This window comes from Gossypium hirsutum, chromosome A08 (genome assembly GCF_007990345.1).
Source record: "Gossypium hirsutum isolate 1008001.06 chromosome A08, Gossypium_hirsutum_v2.1, whole genome shotgun sequence".
Taxonomy (NCBI): Eukaryota; Viridiplantae; Streptophyta; class Magnoliopsida; order Malvales; family Malvaceae; genus Gossypium; species Gossypium hirsutum.
Genome location: NC_053431.1, coordinates 109,886,918 through 109,914,118, shown reverse-complemented (window position 1 = coordinate 109,914,118; position 27,201 = coordinate 109,886,918). Strand labels below are relative to the sequence as shown.

General features: G+C 37.4%; 3 non-coding genes across 3 annotated transcripts; 2 read left to right on the top strand and 1 right to left on the bottom strand.

Annotated features, from left to right (window-relative positions):
• Positions 1 to 11,222: 11,222 nt before the first annotated feature.
• LOC121205189 (small nucleolar RNA R71) lies at positions 11,223 to 11,329 on the top strand. The gene has a single exon (XR_005900274.1). It is a non-coding gene; the product is annotated as a small nucleolar RNA R71 (small nucleolar RNA).
• A 3,849-nt stretch (positions 11,330 to 15,178) lies between these two features.
• On the bottom strand, positions 15,179 to 15,285 carry LOC121205654 (small nucleolar RNA R71). The gene has a single exon (XR_005900730.1). It is a non-coding gene; the product is annotated as a small nucleolar RNA R71 (small nucleolar RNA).
• A 5,958-nt stretch (positions 15,286 to 21,243) lies between these two features.
• LOC121205318 (small nucleolar RNA R71) lies at positions 21,244 to 21,350 on the top strand. The gene has a single exon (XR_005900402.1). It is a non-coding gene; the product is annotated as a small nucleolar RNA R71 (small nucleolar RNA).
• Positions 21,351 to 27,201: the final 5,851 nt, after the last annotated feature.

Sequence of the window (27,201 nt, the reverse complement as noted above, 5' to 3'; positions counted from 1 at the left end):
AAAAGCCTACCTCCACGATTAACCCCTAGTAAACCCCATTGAGCCTAACAAAGCCATTCCTTGTATTACCCTTAATGTTAACCCTTAACCCCTTATTGTTGAAATCCCCTAAATTAATCCCTATTTTTGTCGAGATTTGAGTTGAATGGATTGCTTAGCTTTGTTTTGTTCTTAATAGTTAGTCTATGTTATTTAACTTGTTATTAAAAAAATATGTATACATATTAGTAATTCCATATTCTGAGAAGAAGCTCTGTTGTACGCAAGTAAAGATTAAGTGAAGATTAACTCTTTTTCTAGCTAGACAATTTTTCAATACAATCTCGATTCTAACCATTTCTTTCAGCTTGTGACCACACCCCCTAACCAAGCCTCATTACAACCCTCTAAAGACCTTTTGATTGATGTTTCATCTCAACTTATCAGTGGTGGAGATTTGATTTTCATGCAAGCTTATAGTAATGACTCTTTATTATTGACTATTGAGTGCTTCATTTATTGTCCTTAAAACACCTCGAGTGATTTGAGTGAATCTTTAGTGATGATTTGAAACTCTGTGATATTTTGAATCAAAGGTAATTACTTAAATGAGGAGAGACACCTATGTTTTCAGGAGAAAATGCTCAACTTGGAATGTTTGAAACTTTTATGCTCTTTTAGTTGAATTCTCAATGTATGATTACTTATGGATTATTTTGAGATGTTATCGATAGAAATTATAAGTTGAGAAGAATTTATTTTGATTATGAGTTGAAAATTTTGCTTGAGGACAAGCAAATGCTTAAGTGTGGGGGTATTTGATAAACCGCAAATTATACATATTTTTACCCCATGTTTTATGCATTTTATGGATGATTTCCCATTAGAATTGGTGAATTCGATGCTCATAATGCTTTAATTTCATGTTTTATACTTAGGAGAGTGAAAGGAACGAGAAACAGGCCAAAAACGAAGAAAATGTGCCAAAATACGAAATCAACACGGCCTGAACCTCCTCACATGGGTAGACCATACGGCCGTGTCAATTTGGCAGGCTCGAACATGGCCTGAAGTAATCGAACACAGGCATGTCACACGGACATGTCCGTGCCGAGCCCAAGTTGAGTCCAATTCAGAAAAGGCTAATTTTGAGGGCTGTTAGGCATCCCAAAGCCTATAAATACACCCTAGAGGAGGAAGAAAAAGGAGAGAGAGAGGAGGGAGTAAGGAATTACTCCAAGGAAGCCGATTGATCCATCTCAGAAGCCGGATATATCATCAAGACTAAAGATCTCTCCTCAATTTCCCTTCAGGATTTTTGGGTTTTCTTTATGTTTTGTATTCTTTATCATTCTAAGATGTTTTCCTATTTAGTTATGAACTAAAACCCCTAAATACCTAAGGGGAATGAAACCTAAGATGAATCTTGTTATTATTTTCTGAATTGCATGATAAATATTTAACTTGTTCTTAATTATGTGTTTTTAATTCTTGTTTTGATATCCCAGGATACTGATTCAAGATAAGCTCTTATTCAGAGGAGGAATAGACCCTGTCTAAGAGTACATTAGTCATAATTAAGCGGAGTTAATTGCGCGCCTAGACATAGGGTGACAAGATTTTGCCAGATTAAGGTGAAACCTAATAAGGGGATCCATAGATCAAGTTAATGCAACCCTAGAGTGTTAATTAGAGAAAGGTCTCTATTGTTCAATCTAGGGATTATACGTTATTAGTCTTGAATAGGGATAATAACATAACTTAGGGATCTCTACACAAAAGTTAAATGAATAAATCATTCGATTCGGAGCCAGAATAACAAGTAAAGTCTAGGTGGATTTTTCCTTAGGTATTGTCTTAAGTCGATCGATTTTCCCCAAAAGCAATTCCCCAATTCTATTCTCTGTGAGTTCTTAGTTTAGATAATCAGTTAGTTAAAACAAAAACCTCTTTATTCTTAGGCTAGATAATAAAAAGACAGTCATTACTAGTACTTTTAGTTCCTTTGGGTTCGACAATCCGGTTTTGCTAAAACTATACTACTGTTCGATAGGTACACTTGCCTACATAGCGATAATAGTTAGTTCAAGAACGAGTAATTATAAATATTTAAAACCTATCGCGAAATCACGCGATCATCATCCACTTTTCGTTTTTCCAATCTAGTTCTGGTATTTATTTATCTTGATCTAAATGCTTGGATTAGCCATGGCCGAATGAAGAACTCAATGCCTTCTTGTTCTTCTACAATTTTCGGATAGAAAAGAAGGACAATCCACCAACTTTTGTTTTAATTTAATTTATTAACATTTAAATATAATTTACCATTTTACTCATGACCATTTAACTTATCAATTAATCAATGGTTGTCCATAAATGTCCACTTACCGTATTCTTGGTTAAATAACATTATAAGGATATCCATGTAAAAAGCCATAGCTAATAAACACCTTTAACTTATAGAATTGTACTTTTGCACTTTACGCGATTTAGTCCTGTTTACCGAATTAAGCACTTAAATAGTAAAATTTCTTTACGAAATTTTCACACAATAATTCTATCATACTCTAAACCTTATTAAAATAATAAAATAAATATTTTGACTTCGGATTGTGGTCCCAAAACCACTGTTCTGATTAACCCTAAAAATGGGCTGTTACAGTACCTATCGAACAGTAATATAGCTTTAGCAAGACCGAATTGTCGAACCCAAAGGAACCAAGAGTACTAGTAATTGCTCTCTTTTTATTATCTAACCTAAAAATTAAGAGATTTGTTTATCTAGACTAATTAACTAAACTAAGGGTGCACAAAGAGAAAATTGGGAAAAAGCTTTTGGGAAAACTCGATTGATTAAGACAATACCCAAGGAAAAATCCACCTAGACTTCACTTGTTATTTGACTCTGAATTAGACGATTTACTCATTTGACTTGATCCATAGAAATCCCTAAGTTATATTATTATCTCTCTCGAGACTAATAACGTCTAACCCTAGGTTGATTAATTGAAATCTCTTTCTAATTAACGCCCTAGTGTTGCATTAACTCGATCTATGGTTCCTCTTATTAGGTTTCACCCTAATCTGGTAAAATCTTATCACCCTATCTCTAGGCGTGTAATTGACTCCGCTTAATTACAAAAAATTTACTCTTAGACAAGGTCTATTCCTCCTCTGAATAAGAGCATTAACTTGAATCAATATCCTGGAATATTAAAACAAGAATTAAGAACACATAATTAAGAACAAGTCGAATATTTATCATACAATTTAGATAATAATAACAAGATTCCGTTTTAGGTTTCATTCCCCTTAGGTATTTAGGGGGTTTAGTTCAAATTATAAAATAAAACATCTCAGAAGAATAATGAATACAAAACATAAAGAAAACCCAAAACCCCTGAATGGGAATTGAAGGGAGATCTTCAGTCTTGACGATGAATCCAGCTTCTGAGATGGACCAATCAGCTTCCCTTGAGTAATTCCTTATTTCCTACTCTCTGTGTCTCTTCTAAGTGCCTCCTCAGGTGTTTAAATAGGCTTTAGAATGCCTAAGAGCCCTCAAAAGTGGCCTTTTCCGAGTAAGACTATACTTGGGCTCGGTAGGGACACACCCATATGACATGCCTGTGTGCGACTGTTGAATAGGCACGGGCGTATAATCTATCCGTGTAAGTCGTGCTTCGATCCTTCCACATGGACATGGCCGTATGCCACGCCCGTGTGAGGAAGTCCAGGCTGTGTTGATTTCCCACGTGGGTCCATTTTCTCCTTTTTCAGCCTGTTTCTCGCTCTTTTTACTCTCATATGCTCACCTAAGTATAAAACATGAAATTAAAGGATTAAGAGCATCTAATTCACCAAATATAAGGAGAAACCATCCATAAATGTGCTAGGCATGGGATAAAATATGTATAAATTACGGTTTATCAAATACCCCCACACTTAAGCGTTTTCTTGTCCTCAAGCAAAATCCTTAACTCACAATCAAAATAAATTCTTCTCAATTTATAATCCCTATCAATAATATCTCAAAATAATCCATCAGTATTCATACATTGAGAATTCAACTAAAAAGTACATCAAAGTTTCAAACATTCCAAGTTGAGCATTTTATCATGAAAACATAGGTGTCCCCCTTCATCTAAGTAATCACCTTTGATCAAAATATCACAAAGTTTAACATCCTCACTAAAGATTCACTCAAATCACTCGAGGTGTTTAAGGACATCAAATAAAGCACTTATTAGTCAATATGAAAGTTATTACCATAGGCTTGCATGAAAAATAAGTCTCCACCACTATATATTGAGATGATACATCAATCAAAAAGGTTTTTAGAGGGTTGTAACGTGGCTTTGGTTTTGGGGGTATGGTCACAAGCTGAAAGAAAATGTTAGATTCGAGATTGAATTGAAGAAATCACCTAACTAGGAAAATAACTAATTATCAGTTGAATATAAGTGAGCTTCTTCTTAGAGTATAGAATTAACACTCAAGCTCAAAAAGGACGAATTACAACTAATATGTATATAAGTATTGTTTTTTTTTGAACAAGTCAAATAACATAGAACTTAATTATTGCAAGGAAGAATAAAACATATCTAAGCAATTAATTCAAATCAAATCTCGACAAAAATAGGGATCAAATTAGGGGATTTCAACAATAATGGGTTATGGGTTACTATTGAGGGTAAATCAATTAATGGCTTGTTAGGCTCAAAAGGGTTCACTAAGGGTTAATTATGAAGGTAGGCTTTTATGGAGTGAGTGGGTTAAACCTAAGTGCCTTTATCATCTCGACATATCAAATCAAATGGTGTGGTCTTGACATGCATAATCAAGCAAGTTCTAGAATAACAAATCAATATTGACGCACTTGTAATAAAAGTGAGCATAAAAGAAATAACATATGTTCTAATGGCTCAAGATCTCACAAAAAAATTATGGCTTTTTGATGTTTAAACTAGTGAATTTCAATTCAAGATAATACTAAACTTAGGGAAGTAACCTAAAAGTTTTTAATTCTTCAAAAATCAATTTATCATGCTTGATTCCCTAATGTCTTAAAGTTTAAACAATCAATGCATGAATGCTATGTTTTACTTCAAGACATATCAATAAAAATCATAAATTAATTAAAATTCATTCTAATAGTGATATGAGTGATTCACGTGAGAATAAGACAAAATTTTGGGATTTCTAATGATGATATAAAAGACCCCCATACTTAAAATGTACATTGCCCTCAATGTACAAAGATAGATTTATTGAAAAATAAAGATATGTAATCATAAGATAGGGAGAGAAGTGAAACTTCCTGAATGATGAATGAACTCCTTGAATTGGAGTTATGGAGAATAATCGGCCAAGGCAATGATAAGAGTGGAGGAGGATACTCCGGTGGTGGTAGAGGTTCATTAGTCTATAAGTCCTGCGCCAAAAGAATATTATATCTGGTAGTAGCTATGGTCGTAGTCGAGCAGGACATGGCAGTCGTGGAGAACCTTTGCCAATGGAGTTTTTAGTTCCTATCTGATGATGAAATTTGGAGCTCTTTATGACTGTGATAAAATCAGGAACTCTTTAGGAAATATAAGGAAGCATAATTACTCGTAATGAAATAGCCGAAAAAATTATTCATTAAAAATTATAAAAACTAAAATTAAAATAATATTAAAGGAAAATGAAATAAAAAGTACTTAAATAAGGTAAATAAAGATAAAAGTGAGAATAAAAATAATAAATAAAAAGTTTTTAAACATCATCGCCGGATGGTTCGCGAGGTAGTGGTGGCAATGAGATGTGAAGGTGCTGACAAATCTGATGAAGAGTAGCATCAATGTGATCAAAACATTGAAAACACTGCTACTCAAATCGAGTAAGGCGCTCAGAGATGTCAGAGTATAAAGCTACCACATGAATTGGATGATGGATGAGTGGTGGCTGAGACGGTGGGTCCTCATGACGTGGAGGGACATCATCAGTAATGTCCTCTGGGTCTTTCTCCTCGGTGGACTGCACGAGGCGGTATTGAGGAGGGTAGGTGCCATGTCGTTTCTTAATCATCCTCATATGTAGCATGCTCGAGATGCCTTGTGGGGACATCTGCCTAATGAGAGTGTGGGAGGATGATTGTGCCGCTGTGTTGAGGAGCCCAAAGTGCCGAGCCAATCGAGTCACATAGGACCCGGTAGAGATAACTCCTCTCTTGTGTTGCTTCGTGATAAACCGTAATTTATAAATATTTTTACCCCATGCTTAACATATTTTATGGATGATTTTTCCTTAGAATTGGTGAATTCGATGCTCCTAATGCTTTAATTTCATGATTTATACTTAGGTGAGCATAGGAGAGCGAAATGAACGTGAAAAGGGCCAAAACGGAGAAAATGGGCCACCGTACGAAATCAACACAGCCTGGACTTCCTCACACGGGCAGACCATACGGCCGTGTCAATTTGGAAGAATCGAAGCACGACTCACACGAGTAGAACATGTGCCCGTGCCATTCTAACAGGTTTGAGCACGGCCTGAAGTAATCACACATGGGCGTGTCCCTATCGAGCCCAAGTTGAGTCCAATTCAGAAAAGGCTAATTTTGAGGGCATTTAGGCATTCTAAAGCCTATAAATACACCCTAAAGGAAGAGGAAAAGGGACACACAGAGAGAAGGAGGCAGGGAACTGTTCAAGAGAAGCCGATTGATCTATCTTAGGAGCCAGATTCACCATCAAGACTGAAGATCTCTCCTCAATTTCCCTTCTAGAGTTTTGGGTTTTCTTCATGTTTTGTATTCATTATTCTTCTGAGATGTTTTCCTTTTTAGTTATGAACTAAATCCCCTAAATACCTAAGGGGAATGAAACCTAAGATGAATCTTGTTATTATTTTCTAAATTGTATGATAAATATTTAACTTGTTCGTAGTTATGTATTCTTAATTCTTGTTTTGATATCCAAGGATACTGATTCAAGATATGCTCTTATTCAGAGGAGGAATAGACCCTGTTATTAGTCTTGAATAGGGATAATAACATAACTTAGGGATCTCTACGAAACAAGTTAAATGAATAAATCGTCCGATTCGGAGTCAGAATAACAAGTGAAGTCTAGGTGGATTCTTCCTTAGGTATTGTCTTAATTCAATCACTTTTCCAAAAGTAATTCCCCAATTCTACTTTCTGTGAATTCTTAGTTTAGATAATTAGTTAGTTAAAACAAAACTCCCTTATTCTTAGGCTAGATAATAAAAAGACAGTCATTACTAGTACTTTTAGTTCCTTTGGGTTCGACAATACGGTCTTGCTAAAACTATACTACTGTTTGATAGGTACACTTGCCTACATCGTGATAATAGTTAATTTCAAGAACAATTCTTTATAAATATTTAAAACCTGCCATCACGAAAATCACGATCACTCCATTTGATGGCTGATGGAGAGGGCAATGAAGTAGGCAAGGTCGAAGACGTGCCCGTTCGCCATGCTCCATAAGAAATAGGCATCGTGAGTGTTCCGTCCCGTTAGAGTATGGCGTGTAGATATTGCAGGGATGGGGCGACAGTCGATGCCTTAGATCAGCTAGGATCATAGGTGGCCGAGGCAGCGACGAGGTCCTTCCAGCATTTTGAGGGAGAGTAGTGGATGTGGCGATGGAGAGTGTCGAGTTCATTGTCATCCATGAACTCCTCCTGTATAGCCCAACTACAATTCCGAGCTCCGGTACCCTCAACTGGCACACTAGACCACCAAGGCGGAACTGGACCGTTCCAGGATCGTTGAAGTTTGTCATGAGGACTTGAAGATGGAAGGTCGAGCAGAGTTTCATTGTGAAATCGAGGTATGTCGGCTCGATGATCTCAAAGAAGAGCCCCCATGGTTTAGTCGTCAGGAGGGCTCGGATCGCGTTAGCCATCTGAATTTGTTCAAGTGTAGCCCAGTCAATACAGCAACCCACACCTAGGGGTCGGGCCCGTAATATTTGAAATAGCTCCTCCTGGGGTTCTAAGGGGAACTGAAGAAAAGGGTGTCTGATATCCGCGGTAGGATCCGAGGACGACGCTGCTCCTTTCCTTTTCTTGGACGCAGGGACAACGATTTTCTTACCACGATTTGACATGATGTGTCTGCAAGACAAACGAAGAATATAACATAAACTAACAAATTCAAGAAGTGATCATGAATGTAGTTAAGTTAACCAATCCAGCCAGCTGAACAATACTCAATAGTTTAATCTAGATGATAGAAGTTTATATAGCAAATGACGTAAGAAATCATGATTATTTTTAATATGAAATGAATGAAATAGACTCTATGGGAACACAAGAAAGAATGAATGCAACAAAAAGCATTGACTAATAATGGCAAAGACTAAAAGCATATTTCTATAGTGAGAACTATGAATATTCATAAAAAAAGTTAGCCAAATAACACCATAAGAATCATAAAATTAGTAAAAGAGATGAAGAAAATAGAGAGAAAAGAGTAAACAAACGCAATATGTTGGTGGAGGGAGGAGCTTGAGTCATCTGAGGAGAGCTGTTGGCCGGCCACGGGTGTAGGGATGAGGGCGTGTGAAGTTGCAGCGGCTAGGGTTAGGGATTTTAAGGAAGGGGATGATGAATAGTGAAGGGTTTATATAGATTTTGGGGCACACGGCCGTGGGGCATGCCCGTGTGTCCAAATTTTTGCCCGTGTGTTTCGCAATTGTTTAAATTTGGACGCGTTTGAGACTCGCACACGTCTGTGCTCTTTGGGCTTGTTGGTGTACACGGTTGTGTCACACGACCATGTCCTACTTTGTTCGCTTCTCTCACACCCGTGTTCTAATCCGCACGCTCGTGTTGTTTTATTAGTCTTAAGCACGGGTGGTGGGCCAGGGCGTGTTGCACACCCGTGCTAAATTTTCAGTTTCAACCCTGGTTTCTAGACACAGGTGTGGCGCACGCCCGTGTTGGTTTGACAGACTCGCCCACGGTCATGTCACACGGCCGTGGCCACTTATTGCATCTCGTGTTAAGGAAAAAATTTTCCCTGTTTTCGCATAGCCGTGTCACACAGCTGTGTCTCCTCCCTTGGTGTGAGCAAGGCCTAAGGCACCCCCGTGTGCCCGGCCGTGTAGATTAGAAAACCTGTGTTTCAATGACTCAGTTAGTGATTAGATGTTAAAAACTAAAATTTTAAAGAGGTCAATACTGTTAGTGCTCGGGTTGCCTCCCGAGAAGCGCTTATTTATAGTCTAAGCTCGACTTACCTTTCTGGTATATAGTCATGGTGGTGTGAGGAGTTTACACTTCTCATCCCTGCTATCAATTTTATCAACATAAGGTTTAAGACGAGTACTGCTTACCTTAAAATTGTTGAATTTGGGATGAATTACCTCGACTGTATCATATGGGAAAAAACTGAGTACCGTAAGAGGGATTGCTCTGTTAGGTTCAAAAGTGGCAATGCGAGGGTCTGTTGCATCTAGTAGTACTTTGTCTTCAACCTTTAGTTGATTTGGTGCGACGTTGAGATTGTCATGGCGTGGTTTTGGTTTATTGTGTGTCCTCGATTTATGTGTCGACCATCCATCTAGTTCCTCAATTTGTAGCCTTCGTTCTTCATAAAGAGGTCCTTTGTTGTTGCTTGAACATGGCTCATGTAGGTTCTTCAAACTTATTTCCTGCAAAGTAGGTTGCACCACATGGTCTATTTTAGTAGAATAATTTATACAACCACCTTTAAGTTTTGATGTGTTACTCGTATTACGAGTTTGAAGGGTGATTGTTTCGTCTCCCAAACGAAGTGTGAGTTCACCTGTACCAACATCAATTATTGTTTTAGCGGTTGCTAAAAAGGGCCTCCCTAAAATTAAAGGAACGTTACTATCCTCTTCTATGTCTAGAATAACAAAATCAACTGGGAATATAAATTTGTCAATTTTAACGAGTACATCTTCAATAATCCTTTTAGGAAATCTGATTATTTTATCGGCTAATTGAATACTCATCCTAGTTTGTTTGGGTTTCCTAAGACCTAGTTGCTTAAACATTTTGTAAGCCATGACATTGATACTAGCCCCTAAATCAGCCAAAGCATTATTAACATCTAGGCTACCAATTAAATAGGGAATCGTAAAACTCCCAGGATCTTTTAATTTGTTGGCCAGCTTATTCTACAATATGGCTGAGCAAACCACATTTAGCTCCACATGTGACGCCTCATCCAACTTCCGCTTATTTGTTAAAAGCTCCTTTAAGAATTTGACTGCGTTTGGTATCTGCGAAAGAACATCAATAAATGGTAAGTTAATATGTAACTTTAATAATTTAAGGAATTTACCGAACTGTTTATCTGTTCGGTCTTTCCTTGTTGTATTAGGATATGGCACACGAGGTTTTTACTCTTTACTTACCAGTTTCTTGTCATTGTGGTCCACCTCACCTTTACCTTTACTTACCATAGTTTCTTGCCTCTGTTTTGGTTCAGGTGCAACTAACCCTTCCTTATCTTGAATGGTAATCGCATTGAGTTGCTCCCTTGGGTTAGATTCAGTGTTACTCGGTAGGCTACCATGGGGTCGTTCAGATGTCAATTTAGTGAGCTGACTTATCTGAGTTTCGAGCCCTTGGATCGATGCTTGTTGATTCTTAAGTGCTGTCTCGATATTCTAAAAATGAGTTTTTGACACCGAGATGAATTTTGTTAGCATCTCCTCGAGGTTTGGCTTTTTCTCTTGTTGGTAAGGTGGTTGTTGGAAGCCTAGAGGTGGTGGTGGTCTCTGATTTCTTTGGCCTCTCCATGAAAAATTTGGGTGATTCCTCCAACCTGCATTGTAAGTGTTACTATAAGGATTATTTTGAGATCGAAGATTATTACCCATGTAATTTAACTGCTTGTTCTCTATGTTATGGCCATAAGGTGGGTATGCTGAATTGCTTGATCCACCTCCACTTGCTTTGCACTGCATTACTGGTTGAACTGTGAAGAACCAAGAAAACCATTAATTTTTCTATTCAAAAGTTCTACCTGATTAGAGAGCATAGGGATTGAATCGAAGTTAAAAATGTCGACTATTTTTGTTGGCTTTGTCCTCATGACTTGCCGCTGATAATTATTCAGTGACATCTCTTCTATAAATTCATAAGCATCCTCAGGTGTCTTATTATTGATAGTTCTGCTAGTGGCTGCGTCGATTATCTGTCGAGTCAAATGATTCAGGCCATTGTGAAACATTTGAACCTGTAGCCAGAATGGTAACCAATGGTGAGGGCACCTTCTCAACAGATCCTTGTATCTCTCCCATGCATCGTAGAGTGTTTTTAAATCCATCTACACAAAAGAGGAGATATCATTACGTAATTTGGCTATTTTGGCCAGCGGAAAATATTTGAATGAAACCTTTTCGGTTATTTGTTCCCAAGTAGTGATTGACCCTCGTGGTAACGAGTTCAACCATTGTTTAGCCTTATCTCTCAATGAAAAGGGAAACAATCGAAGGCGAATGGCATCTCAGAAACGCCATTGATTTTAAAAGTGTCGCAAAACTATAAGAAATTTGCCAAGTGAGCGTTGGGATCCTTGTCCTGCAAACCATCAAACTGAAAAAAACTATTGAATTATTTGAATGGTGTTAGGTTTCAGTTCAAAATTATTTGCAGCAAGAGCAGGCCTAGATATGCTCAATTCAATTCCTGTTAAAGAAGGTTTAGCATAATCATACATAGTATGTGGAGTAGGATTCTGATTAGCAGCAATTGCAGGAGGTAGCGAATTTTCTTGGTTTTTAGCCATTTCCTCGGTTGTGGTTGAAGTATCGTCCTCTTACTCTTCCTTTCTGTATCGTAAGCTTTGCTTTATTTCTCTTCGGTTTCTGCGAACTGTGCGATCGATATCACTATCAAACAGTAATGGTCGCAACGGGTTTCTTCTAGTCATACACTATAAAAACCTGCCAGGAATGAATAAAAGAAAAATTAGAAAAGAAAAAAAATTTAAATTGCAAATAAAGTAGAATGGTTAAAGTAATAAAAATCGAGTGTTCCTAATTTCCTAGTTCTCTAGCAACGGCGCCAAAAACTTGATACGTGATATTCGTGACAGGTTTTAAAAATTTATAATTAATCATTCTTGAAACTAACTATTATCACGATGAAGGCAAGTCTACCTATCGAACAATAGTATAGCTTTAGCAAGACAGGATTGTCGAACCCAAAGGAACCAAGAGTACTAGTAATTACTCTCTTTTTATTATCTAACCTAAAAATTAAGGGATTTGTTTATCTAGACTAATTAACTAAACTAAGGGTGCACAGAGAGAAAATTGGGAAAAAGCTTTTGGGAAAACTCGATTGATTAAGACAATACCCAAGGAAAAATCCACCTAAAATTCACTTGTTATTTGACTCTGAATTAGTTGATTTATTCATTTGACTTGATCCGTAGAAATCCCTAAGTTATATTATTATCTCTTTCGAGACTAATGACGTCTAACCCTAGGTTGATTAATTGAAATCTCTTTCTAATTAATGCCCTAGTGTTGCATTAACTCGATCTATGGATCCCCTTATTAGGTTTCACCCTAATCCGGTAAAATCTTATCACTCTATCTATAGGCATGCAATCAACTCTGCTTAATTACAACAAATTTACTCTTAGACAGGGTCTATTCCTCTTCTGAATAATAGCATTAACTTGAATCAATATCCTGGAGTATTAAAACAAGAATTAAGAACACATAATTAAGAACAAGTCAAATATTTATCATACAATTCAGATAATAATAACAAGATCCGTCTTATGTTTCATTCCCCTTAGGAATTTAGGGAGTTTAATTCATAATTATAGAAGAAAACATCTCAGAAGAATAATGAATACAAAACATAAAGAAAACCAAAAACACCTGAATGGAAATTGAAGGGAGATCTTCAATCTTGACGATGAATCCGGCTTCTGAGATGGACTAATCGGCTTCCCTTGAGTAATTCCTTGCCTTCTACTCTTTGTGTCTCTTCTAAGTGCCTCATCAGGTGTTTAAATAGGCTTTAGAATGCCTAAGAGCCCTCAAAAGTGGCCTTTTTCGAGTAGGACTATACTTGGGATCGATAGGTGATAAATCGTAATTTATACATATTTTTATCCCATACTTAGCCCATTTATGAATGGTTTCTCCTTAGATTTGGTGAATTCGATGCTCCTAATCCTTTAATTTCATGTTTTATACTTAGGAGAGCAGAGGAGTAAAAATAGCGAGAAATGGGCCGAAAACGGAGAAAATAGACCCACGTAGGAAATCAACACGACCTGGACTTCCTCACACGAGCGTGTCACATGGGCGTGTCACACAGCCGTGTCCATTTGGCAGGATTAAAGCACGACTTACACGGGGAGACTACACGCCCGTGCCTATTCAACAGCCTTGACCACGGGCTGGAGCAATCGCATACGGACATGTCACACGAGTGTGTCCCTGCCGAGCCCAACTATAGTCCTACTCAGAATAGGCCAATTTTTAGGGCTGTTAGGCATCCAAAAGCCTATTTAAACACCTGAGGAGGAACTTAATAAAAGGGATGCAGAGTAGGAAGCGAGGAATTACTTAAGAAAAGCCGATTGATCCATCTCAAAAGCTGGATTCATCATTAAGACTGAAGATCTCCCTTCAAGTTCCTTTAGGAGTTTTGGGTTTTCTTATGTTTTGTTATCTTTATGCTTTTGAGATGTTTTCTTTCATAAGTATGAACTAAACCCCCTAAATACCTAAGGGGAATGAAACCTAAGACAGATCTTGTTATTATTATCTGAATTGTATGATAAATATTTGACTTGTTCTTAATTATGTGTTCTTAATTCTTGTTTTGATATTCCAGGATATTGATTCAAGTTAAGCTCTTATTCAGAGGAGGAATAGACCCTGCCTAAGAGTAAATTTGTCATAATTAAGCGGAGTTGATTGCACGCCTAGAGATAGGGTGATAAGATTTTACCAGATTAGGGTGAAACCTAATAAGGGAATCCATAGATCGAGTTAATGCAATTCTAGGGTGTTAATTAGAAAGAGATTTCAATTATTCAACCTTGGGTTAGATGTTATTAGTCTCGAGAGAGATAATAATATAACTTAGGGATTTCTATGGATCAAGTCAAATGAATAAATCATCTGATATAGAGTTAAATAACAAGTGAAGTCTAGGTAGATTTTTCCTTAGGTATTGTCTTAATCAATAGAATTTTCCCAAAAGTATTTTCCCAAATTTTCTTTCTGTGCATTCTTAGTTAGTAATTAGTTTAGATAACCAAACCTCTTAATTTTTAGGCTAGATAATAAAAAGGAAGTAAATACTAGTACTCATAGTTTCTTTGGGTTCGACAATCTGATCTTGCTGAACTATAATACTGTTTGATAGGTACACTTGCCTTAATTGTGATAATAAGTTAGTCTCAAGAACGATTCATTTATAAATTTTTAAAACCTGTTATGAATATCACGCATCAAGTTTTTGGAGTCGTTGTCGGGGAACTAGAATATTAGGAACACTCGATTTTTATTACTATAGCCATTGAACTTTTATTGCAACTTAAATTTTTATTTTTTTTCTAATTTTTCATTTATTTTCTTCTGATAGGTTTTTCTAGTTTATGAACAGAAGAAACCGGTCAAGACCACTACTTTTTGAAGGTGAGATTGACCGCACAGTTCGCAGAAACCAAAGAGAAATAAGGCGAAACTTATGATACATAGAAGAGCAAGAGGACGATACTTCAACCACAACCAAGGAGATGGCTGAAAACCAAGAAAATCCACTACCTCCTACAATTGTTGCTGATCCAGTAAATTAGAACCCTGCTCCACGCACTATGTATGATTATTGTAAACCTAATTTAACAGGAACTTAATCGAGCATAGTTAGGTCTGCTGTTGCTGCAAATAATTTTGAACTGAAACTAACACCATTCAAATGATCTATAGTTTGTTCAGTTTGATGGTTTGCAGGACGAGGATCCCAACGCTCACTTGGGAAATTTCTTAGAGTTTTACGACACTTTTAAAACTAATGGCGTTTCTGATGACGCTATTCGCCTTCGGTTGTTTCGCTTTTTATTGAGGAATAAGACTAAACAGTGGTTGAACTCGTTGCCACGATGATCAATCACTACTTAGGAACAGATGACTGAAAATTTTTATTAAAATATTTTCCGTCAGCAAAAACAGCCAAATTACGTAATGATATCTCCTATTTTGTGCAGATGGATTTAGAAACACTCTATGATGCATGGGAGAGATACAAGGACCTTTTGTGAAGATGCCCTCACCATGGGTTACCATTCTGGCTACAGTTCCAAACGTTTCATAATGGACTGAACCCTTCGACGCTGCAGATGATTGACGCAGTCATCGGCAGAACCATCAATAATAAGACACCTAAAGATGCCTTTGAAGAAGAGATGTCACTGAATAATTATCAGTGGCAAGTCATGAGGACAAAGCCAAAAAAACAACAGGTGTTTATAACGTCGATTCGGTCACCATGCTCTCTAATCAGGTAGAACTCTTGAATAAGAAAATTGTTGGTTTACTTGGTTCCTCACAGGTACACCCAGTAATGCAATGTGAAGCAAATGGAGGTGGATCGAACAATTCAGAATACCCATTTTATGGCCACAACATGGAGAACGAGCAATTAAATTACATGAGTAACAATCCTCGATCTCAAAACAATCTTTAGAGTAATACTTACAATGCAAGTTGGAGGAACCACCCAAATTTTTCATGGGGAGGCCAAGGAAATTAGAGACCACCACCCCTTCCAAGCTTCCAACAACCACCCTACCAACAAGAGAAAAAGACGAACCTTGAGGAGATGCTAACAAAATTCATCTGTATCAAAAACTTGTTTTTAGAATACCGAGACAGCACTTAAAAATCAACAAGCATCGATCCAAAGGCTCCAAACTCAGATAGGTCAGCTTGCTAAATTGATATCTGAACGACCACAAGGTAGCCTGCCGAGTGATCGCGATTTTCGTGTGATAGGTTTTAAATACTTATAATTAATCGTTCTTGAAACTAACTATTATCACGATGTAGGGAAGTGTACCTATCGAATAGTAGTATAGTTTTAGCAAGACTGGATTGTCGAACCCAAAGGAATTAAAAGTACTAGTAATAACTGTCTTTTTATTATCTAGCCTAAAAGTAGGGGGTTTTGTTTTAACTAACTAATTTTCTAAACTAAGAATTCACAGAAAGTAGAATTGGGGGATTACTTTTGGAAAATGATTGAATTAAGACAATACCTAAGGAAAAAATCCTCCTAGACTTTACTTGTTATTCTGGCTCCGAATCGGACGATTTATTCATTTAACTTGTCCCATAGAGATCCCTAAGTTATGTTATTATCCCTATTCAGGACTAATAATGTCTAATCTCTAGATTGAATAATTGAGACTTTTCTCTAATTAACACCCTAGGGTTACATTAACTTGATCTATGGATCCCTTTATTAGGTTTCACCCTAATCCGGCAAAATCTTGTCACCCTATGTCTAGGCGCGCAATCAACTCCGCTTAATTATGACAAATGTACTCTTAGACAGGGTCTATTCCTCCTCTGAATAAGAGCTTATCTTGAATTAGTATCCTGGGATATCAAAACAAGAATTAAGAACACATAATTAAGAACAAGTTAAATATTTATCATACAATTCAGAAAATAATAACAAGATTCGTCTTAGGTTTCATTCCCCTTAGGTATTTAGGGGATTTAGTTCATAACTAAAAAGGAAAACATCTCAGCAGAATAACGAATACAAAACATAAAGAAAACCCAAAACACCTGAAGGGAAATTGAGGGGAGATCTTCAGTCTTAATAGTGAATCCAGCTTCTGAGATGGATCAATCGGCTCCCCTTGAGCAGTTCCTTGCCTCCTTCTCTCCGTGCCTCATTTCCTCTTCCTTTAGGGTCTATTTATAGGCTTTCGAATGCCTAGGAACCTTCAAAATTAGCCTTTTTCGAATTGGACTCAACTTAGGCTCGACAAGGACATGCTCGTGTGAGTCGTGCTTCGATTCTGCCAGATTGACACGGCCGTATGGTATGCCCGTGTGAGGAAGTCTAGGCCGTGTTGATTTCGTACTTTGGCCCATTTTCTCCATTTTTGGCTCGTTTCTCGTTCCTTTCGCTCTCCTATGCTCACGTAAGTATAAAACATGAAATTAAGGCATTAAGATCATCGAATTCACCAATTCTAAGGAAAAATCATCCATAAAATGCGTTAAGCATGGGGTAAAAATATGTATAAATTACGATTTATCAAATACCCCCACACTTAAGCATTTGCTTGTCCTCAAGCAAAATTCTCAACTCATATTCAAAATAAATTCTTCTCATCCTATAATTTCTATCGATAATATCTCAAAATAATCCATAGGTAATCATACATTGAAAATTCAACTGAAAGAACATCAAAGTTTCAAACATTCCAAGTTGAGTATTTAATAATGCAAAACTTTAGGCATCTCCCTTTATCTGAGTGGTTACCTCGATTTGAAATCTCATAGAGTTTAACATCCTCACTAAAGATTCACTCAAATCACTCAAAGTGTTTAAGGAAAATGTAAGTAGCACTCATCAGTCAATATGAAAAGTTATTACCATAGGCTTGCATGAAAATCACATCTCCACCACTATAAATTAAGATGATCCATCAATCAAAAGGTCATTAGAGGGTTGTAACGTGGCTTTGGTTAGGGGGTATGGTCACAAGCTGAAAGAAATGGTTAGAATCGAGATTGAATTGAAAAATCACTAAATTAGAAAAGATTAAATCATCACTTGCATACAACAGAGCTTTTCTCAGAATATGGAATTTAACTTATTTAGCTCAGAGGATTACTACTACTAATATGTATACATTTTTTTAAGAACAAATTAAATTACAAAATAAAATAAAACATAGTTAAGCAACTATTTCAATTCAAATCTCGACAAAAATAGGGATAAAATTAATTTAGGGGATTTCAACAATAATAGGTCAAGGGTTAATATTAAGGGTGATACAAGAAATGGCTTGTTAGCTCAACAGGGTCTACTAAGGGTTAATCGTGGAGGTAGGCTTTTCATGACATGAGTGGGTTAATCCTAAGTGCCTTTCTCATTTTGACATATCAAATCAAATAGTGTGGTCCTGACATGCATAATCAAGCAAGTTCTTCTAGAATAACAGTTCAATACTGACGCACTCAAAGCAATAATAAAAGTGAGTATGAAAGAATTAAAAGATGCTCAAAAGGCTCAAAAATCTCACAAGAATTATGGCTTTTTGATGTTTAAAACTTGTGAATTCCAACTCAAAGTAATACCTAAAATTTGGGGAAACAATCTAAATTTTTAAATTCTTAAAAATCAACTTATCATGCTTAATTTTCTAACGTCTTCAAGTTTAAACAATCAATGCATAAATGCCTGTGTTTTAATTCAAGATATATCAATCAAAATCATAAATTAATCAAAATTTATCCTAAATATGATATGAGTGCTTTTCAAGAGAACAAGGCAGTCATTCAGGGATTTTTCTGATAATGAAATGAATATCCCCCCACACTTAAGATGTACATTGTCCTCAATGTACACAGATAGATATTTTGACAAATGTAAGTGTAAGTTCATAAGATAGGGAGAAAAGTGAAACTTCTTGAGTTAAAAATGGATGAAATTCCTGGATTAGCGAGAGCGAGTTGTTGGAAATAAAGCTAGAAGACAAACATGATTCTAAAGGACAAAAGGAGAATTGGGGGAATAATTTGATAGTAATCATAAAGATAAGCCGTGTTTAAAAACAAAAGAATCTTTAAAAATTAATAAAAGAAAAATAAAATAAGATAGATAATCTAATTTTTCAAGTGGCACGGCCGGTTCGCACGACTGTGCCTAGCTTTGTTCACTCTCCGACGCCCGTGTATGTAGGCCCACGCCTGTGTTCATTTAACAGGTTCGACCACGGGTTCTAGACACGGGCGTGTCGCACGCCCGTGTTGTTTTGGCAGGTTCGCCCACGGCCATGTTACACGGCCGTGGTGATTTATCGTAGCCCGTGTTAGGGAAATCTTTCCCCTGTTTTCACACGGCCCTAAGTACACCCGTGTGCTTGGCTGTGTCTGTGTGGAAAAACCTGTATTCAAGATCTCTGTTAGTAAGTTAGGTGTTAAATACTAAAATTTAAAGAAATTAATTTTGTTCGTGCTCGAGTTGCCTCCCGAGAAGCGTTTATTTAGAGTCTAAGCTCGACTTACCTCTCCATTGAATGGACATAGGGGTTCGAGGAGTTTATACTCCTCATTCCTGCTATCCATCTTATCAAAATAAGATTTTAGACGGGTATTGTTTACCTTAAAAGTGTCGAACTTGGGATGACTTACCTCGATTGTATCGAATGGGAAAATACTAAGCATCATAAGAGGGATGTCTTCATTTGGTTTGGTAGTGACAATGTGAGGATCCGCGGCATCTAATAAAACTCTATCTCCAACCTTAAGTTGATTTGGAAAGGTATTGAGCTCATTTTGGCGTAGTTTTGGTTTATCGTGTGTTTTCAGTTTATACGTCCGCCATTCATCTAGCTCCTCAACTTGTAGCCTTCGATCTTCATGAATAGGTCCTCTGCTACTACTTGAGAATGACTCATGTGCTTCCTTCAGACTCATTTCCTGCAAAGTAGGTTGTACCATATTGTCAGTTTTAGTAGAATGGTTTAGACGATCACCTTCAATTTCTGATGTGGCGCCAGAATTGCAAGCTTGAAAGGTGATTGTTTCGTCTCCCACATGGAGTGTGAGCTCACCTATGCCACCATAAATAATCATTTTAGCATTTGTCAAAAAGGGCCTTCCTAAAATCTAAGGAGTGTTGTTATCCTCCTCTATGTCTAAAACAATGAAGTCAACGGGAAATATAAATTTATCGATTTTAACTAGCACATCTTCAATAATACCCCTAGGAAATCTTATAGTTTTATCTACTAATTGAATGCTCATCCTAGTCTGTTGGGGTTTCCCAAGACCTAATTGTTTGAAAATTTTGTAGGGCATGACGTTAATACTAGCCCCTAAATCAGCTAATGTGTTATTAACATCTAAACTACCAATTAAGCAAGGAATTGTAAAACTCCCTGCATCTTTTAGTTTGTTGGGTAGTTTATTCTGTAGAATAGCTGAGCAAACTGTGTTTAGCTCTACATGCGATGCCTCGTCCAACTTCTACTTATTTGCTAAAAGCTCCTTTAAAAATTTCATTACGTTTGGCATCTGCGATAGAGCTTCAATAAATGGTAAGTTAATGTGTAACTTTTTTAAGAGTTTAAGGAATTTACTGAATTGTTCATCTGAGTGGTCTTTCCTTGTCACGTTGGGGTATGGCACACTAGGTTTATATTCAACATTCATTGATTTGTTTTTATTATGACCTACCTCATCTTGGTCTCTGCTCACCACAGTTTCTTGCTTCGGTTCTGGCTAAGGCTCAACGAATTCTTCTTCATCTTGAACATTAATCCCATTAAGCTATTCCCTTGGGTTGGGTTCAGTATTACTTGGCAAGCTACCTTGTGGTTGTTCGGACAATAGTTTGGACAGCTGGCCTATCTGCGTTTCGAGCCCTTGGATCGATGCTTGTTGATTCTTAAGTGCTGTCTCGACATTTTGGAAATGAGTTTTTGACACCGATATAAACTTTGAAAGCATCTCTTCAAGGTTTGGCTTATTTTCCTGTTGGTAGGGTGATTGTTGGTAGCTTGGAGGTGGTCTCTGATTTCCTTGGCCTCCCCATGAGAAATTTGGGTGGTTCCTCCAACTTACATTGTAAGTGTTACTATATGGATTGTTTTGAGATCGAGAATTATTACCTATGTAATTTAACTGCTCGTTATCCATGTTGTAGCCATAAGGTTGGTATTCTGAATTGCTTGATCCACCTCCACTTGCTTCGCACTGCATTATTGGGTGAACCTGTGAAGAACTAAGAAAACCATCAATTTTCTTATTCAAGAGTTCTACCTGATTAGAGAGCATGGTGACCGAATCGACGTTATAAACACCGACTGTTTTTGTTGGCTTTGTCCTCATGACTTGCCTTTGATAGTTATTCAGTGACATCTCCTCTATAAACTCGTAAGCATCTACAGGTGTTTTATTATTGATGGTTTCGCTAGCAGCTGCGTCAACCATTTGTCGAGTCGAAGGATTCAGGTCATTATGAAATGTTTGAACCTAAAGCCAAAGCGGTAACCCATGGTGACGGCACATTTTCAGTAAGTCCTTGTATCTCTCCCATGCATCGTAAAGAGTTTCTAAGTCCATCTACACAAACGAAGAGATATCATTACGTAATTTAGCCGTTTTAGCCGATAGAAAATATTTTAGTAAAAAAATTTCATTCCCAAGTAGTAATTGACCCTCGTGGTAACGAGTTCAACCACTGTTTAGCTTTGTTCCTCAATGAAAAAGGGAATAACTGAAGTCGAATGGCATCATCAGAAACACCATTAATTTTAAATGTATCGTATAGTTCCAAAAAGTTTGCTAAGTGAGCGTTGGGATCCTCATCCTGCAAACCATCAAACTGAACAAATTGCTGTATCATTTGAATAGTGTTAGGTTTTAGTTCAAAAGTATTCGCAGCTATAGCAGGTTTAACTATGCTCGATTCAGTTCCTGTTAAAAAGTTTTAGCATAATCATACATAGTGCGTGGAGCAGGATTTTGATTAACCGTAATTGCAGGAGCTAGCTGATTGCCTTGGTTTTCAGCCATCTCTTCAGTTGGGGATTGAGTATCGTCCTCTTGCTCTTTCTCTGTGTATCTTAAGCTTCGCCTTATTTCTCTTTGGTTTCTGCGAACTGTGTGATCAATTTCTTCGTCAAAGAGTAGTGGTCCTGATGGGTTTCTTCTAGTCATAAACTATAAAAACCTGCCAGGAGAAAGAAAAAGTAAATTAATAATTAAATTAAATTAAATTAAATTGTAAGAAAAATAAATGGCTAAAGTAATAAAAATTGAGCGTTCCTAATATCTTAGTTCCCCGGCAACGGCGCCAAAAACTTGATCACAATTTTCATGTGACAGGTTTTAAATACTTATAATTAATCATTCTTGAAACTAACTATTATCACTATGTAGGCAAGTGTACCTATCGAACAGTAGTATAGTTTTAGCAAGACCGGATTGTCGAACCCAAAGGAACTAAAAGTACTAGCAATGACTGTCTTTTTAGTATCTAGCCTAAAAGTAGGGGGTTTTATTTTAACTAACTAATTATCTAAACTAAGAATTCACAGAAAGTAGAATTAGGGGATTACTTTTGGAAAACGATTGAATTATGACAATACCTAAGGAAAAAATCCACCTAGACTTTACTTGTTATTCTAGCTCCGAATCGGACGATTTATTCATTTAACTTGTCCCGTAGAGATCCCTAAGTTATGTTATTATCCCTAGTCAGGACTAATAACGTCTAATCTCTAGATTGAATAATTGAGACTTTTCTCTAATTAGCACCCTAGGGTTGCATTAACTCGATCTATGGATCCCCTTATTAGGTTTCACCCTAATCCGGCAAAATCTTGTCTCCTTATGTCTAGGCGCGGAATCAACTCCGCTTAATTATGACAAATGTACTCTTAGACAGGGTGTATTCCTCCTCTCAATAAGAGCTTATCTTGAATCAGTATCCTGGGATATCAAAACAAGAATTAAGAACACATAATTAAGAACAAGTTAAATATTTATCATACAATTCAGAAAATAATAACAAGATTCATCTTACGTTTCATTCCCCTTAGTATTTAGGGGATTTAGTTCATAACTAAAAAGGAAAACATCTTAGAAGAATAACAAATACAAAACATAAAGAAAACCCAAAACTCCTGAAGGGAAATTGAGGGGAGATCTTCAGTCTTGATAGTGAATCCGGCTTCTGAGATGGATCAATCATCTCCCTTTGAGCGTTCCCTACCTCTTTCTCTCTGTGCCTCATTTCCTCTTCCTCTAGGGTGTATTTATATGCTTTGGAATGCCTAGGAACCTTCAAAATTAGCCTTTTCCAAATTGGACTCAACTTGGGCTCAGCAGGGACACACCCATGTAAGTCGTGCTTCGATTTTGACAGATTGACACAGCCGTGTGGTATGCCCGTGTGAGGAAGTCCAGGCCGTGTTGATTTCGTACTTTGGCCTAGTTTCTCCATTTTTGGCTCATTTCTCGTTACTTTCCCTCTCCTATGCTTACCTAAGTATAAAACTTGAAATTAAGGCATTAGGAGCATCTAATTCACCAATTCTAAGGAAAAATCATTCATAAAATGCATTAAGCATGTGGTAAAAATATGTATAAATTATGATTTATCACCGAGTAACACTGAACCCAACCCAAAAGAGCACGTGAAAGCAGTTACACTAAGGAGTGGGAAAGTGTTAGTTGAATCTGAAAAGAAACCACCACAAGAAGCTGATAGAAAGGAGGTTGAACCCGAAAACAATGACAATCTAATGCCAAAAGAATATAAACCACCAATCCCATACCCAGCAAAGTTAAAGAAAGACTGCATGGATGCACAATTCGGTAAATTTCTTGAACTTTTTAAACAACTTCATATTAACTTACCTTTTGTTGAAGCTATATCGCAGATGCCTACATATGCAAAATTTTTAAAGAAGCTTCTAAAAAACAAAAAGAAGTTTGAAGACTTATCTACAGTGGAACTTAATGAGGAGTGCTTAGCCATACTGCAAAATAAACTGCCAACCAAACTGAAAGATCCAGGAATTTTTACTATTCCCTTCTTAATTGGTAGTTTTAATATTGATAAAGCACTAGCTGATTTAGGCACCAACATTAATTTGATGCCATATAAAATGTTTAAACAACTTGGTCTAGGGGAACCTAAACCCACTAAGATGAGTATTCAATTAGCTGATAGATCTGTTAAATATCCTATGGGAATTATAGAGGACGTACTTGTAAAAGTAGATAAATTTATATTCCCTGTTGATTTCGTTGTGCTTGACATGGATGAAGATGTTGAGGTGCCTTTAATCTTAGGTCGGCCATTTTTAGCCACTGCTAGGGCTGTAATTGATGTGGGTGATGGTAAATTGTTACTTAGAGTAGGTGATGAAGAGATTATTTTTAAAATTTATGATGCCATGAGATTTTTTAGACAAAAGGATGACTCACGTTATTTTATCGACTCTATTGATCATGCTACTCAAGATTATTTTCAGGAAATTATACACAAGGGCACGATGGGACTATGTCTCGCCCAAGGAGAGGGGATGGATGATGATTCTGAAATAGGAACCGAACTAAACTCCAATGAAACCTCCCCAAAACTAGCAGAATATGAGGGAATTAAGGTAAAAGATGAACTTAAGTAAAAACCCTCTATTGACGAGCCTCTCAAATTGGAACTTAAACAATTGCTGACTCACTTGGAATATGCATTCATTGGAAATAATTCCACATTACCGGTAATTATTGCATCCAACTTGCAACCCAAGGAGAAAGAGGGATTACTCCAAGTATTAAGAGAGCATAAAAGGGCCATAGCTTGGAAAATTTCTGACATTAAAGGGATCAACCCTTCTTTTTGCACCTACAAAATTTTAATGGAAGATGAATATAAACCATACGTTCAAACCCAAAGACGACTGAACCCCAACATGAAGGAAGTTGTTAAAGCTGAGGTAATTAAACTCCTAGATGCTGGAATTATTTATCCTATTTTTGACAGTTCTTGGGTGAGTCCAGTGTAGGTTGTTCCTAAGAAAAGAGGCATGACTGTTGTTGTAACATCCTGATTTTCGGATTTATTCGCGGTTTTCAATATTTTGTAAAGATTTTAAAAATTTTGTATTTGGATGTGAAATTAATATTTTGAGTAGGTAAATGGGCTTGTAGAAGGCCCATGTGTTGGCCAAAACCCGGTTGAATTTTTGAATTTTGGACTTAGGAGTTAGGGGTTCTGGCTAGGTGGTCCTTGTATAGAGTTATGGGTAAATTGCATCACAAAAAGAGCCTTAGTAAAGTGGCAAGGGTGACGCCACTAGGCTCCTAAAAAGGTGGCGTGTGGAGCATTAGGGAAGGCATGGGATCGATTCCCTGTGTTGACAAATAGATGCATTTATTTTTAAGTGCTGGAGGGGTAAGTGTTGGAGTCCAGGTGGATTCTGCTAGAGGAGAGTTTGAATCAGTTCAAACGCTTGGATTAAGGAGGGATAAGGGGAGAGATTTAAGGGATTGGGAGAGAGGCTAGGAGTTGGCCAAATTTTGGGAATTGAAGAGGGAAAAATCGGTAGGGGGTTTGAGGTTAGTATTTCGGCACCTAGGGTATTGGGTGGTGTCGTTCTCTTCTGCTCTGACATCACAAGGTTTTTCTTTTCTCTCTTTTTCCTCTCTAGCCGAAACTACCACTTCCCCTATTCTTCTTTTTCTATTTTTCTTCTTCAAAACCATTCATCAATTCTGCTGTTCATCAATACTTTTGCCGAATCCATAAAAGCCGAAATTTGAACACACATTACTGCTACCGATTTCTTCAAAGCCAAACCCTTTAACATTGTGTTTCCATTAATCAACGATTATTCTTTCTAAACTCTAGAGACTTGTCGGCAATTCTACATCCAGGTTATAGTTTCATATTGTCATCTCCTTTATCACCCAAAAGCCGAAAAACCATAGATTTGGGGGCTTATAGCCGAAACTTCAAAACTCCGGGAGTCGAGTTCTACTGTCGTTTGAAAGATAAATCTGCACCAGATTGCGTGGAGATCAAAAAGGAGTAAGGGTAAGTGTTCATCATCTCAGATCTGGTCCTATTTTACAAAGTTAGGAAAAGCCGAAGTCCCTAAAATCTAGGGAGGCTGTCGATTTGGGCATGTGGCTCTGAGGGTTTTTAACTGACGTTTTCTGTCAATGATTAGTGTCTTCTTAAGTGTTGGATTGAAGGTGTGGGTTGTTGGAGCAATCGGATTCGGAGCTAGCTATCGATTTTCGCAAAAAGGTAAGGTTTCAAAGGCTTTTAGGGACATGGTTTGAGCATGGATGAGTAAGTTTTGGGGTTTAGTGATTATGGTTGTAAATAAGAACTATGCTAATCTATTGTAGGACATCGAAAGGGATCTCAGTAGCAGTCGTCGCGAAACAGGTGTGTACCGAACACCCTTTCTTAGTTCAATTCGGCAAAAGCCGAAATACTGAAATTTCGGCATTTCATGGGCTTGTGAGTATGCGAATGCTCTCGAGACATAGAGTAATTGTTTGATCTAGCACCGCAAGGTGGTAAGTAAGTTTGTGTGACATTTTAACGTACTTCGAAAAAAGGGTCTCGATGGGCCAAAACTGGGCCCAATGGGCTTACGGACCAATATGGGTAAGAGATGGGCAAATTAGCCTGTTAGTTAGATGGTGGAACCAAACTGCATAAAACTATTGAAAATTACTGAAGTAGCTTGTGTAGTTGCTAAGTTACGAAAATTACCCCTAAAGAGCAAAATTACCAATATACCCCTAGGGTTTAAATTGGCTAAACTGCATGATTGATTAATACTGTATTTTACATGATATACTTTTATTAATATCTGTTGCATGGGATTGGGGTATTGATGGAGGAAGTATTGAAGGTGGTTCATCCACGTACTAGAGGCTTTACCTCAACTTACTGATATTTGAGCAGCGTTGCTGCAACTGTGGAGTGTAGGGCTGGGTGGGTTGAGATATTCCCTACATGGAGTGTAGGGCTGGTACGGGTGCAGTGTAGCGGTTGGTGGGTTGAGTAGTCTCCCCAGATGGGTTTGCATGGATTACTACTATTGTTACCTATGTTACTGAACTGGGCCTATGGGCCACACTGTTATGTAAAAAGGGGCTAAGGCCTTGCTACTGTATTCTGAAAAGGGCTTCGGTCGACTGTGTACTGTTATCTGAATAGGGCTTAGGCCCAATGGGCTCGAGCTGATTTGGGCTTTGGATGGGTTTCTGTATACACTGAGTTTTCCCAAACTCACCCCTTTTTCTTCCATCCTTGCAGGTGAGCCCTAGTGGCGGACTTGGAGCTGGGCGGGATTCGGAGTGGCCACACGTTTTCTGCAAATTCATTTTCTTCTGGTGAACTAGATTTTCCATATTTTTCGTTTATGGTCATGGGTTTTTTTTTGTAATAAGGCCGTTAATTATTTTTATGGTTTGG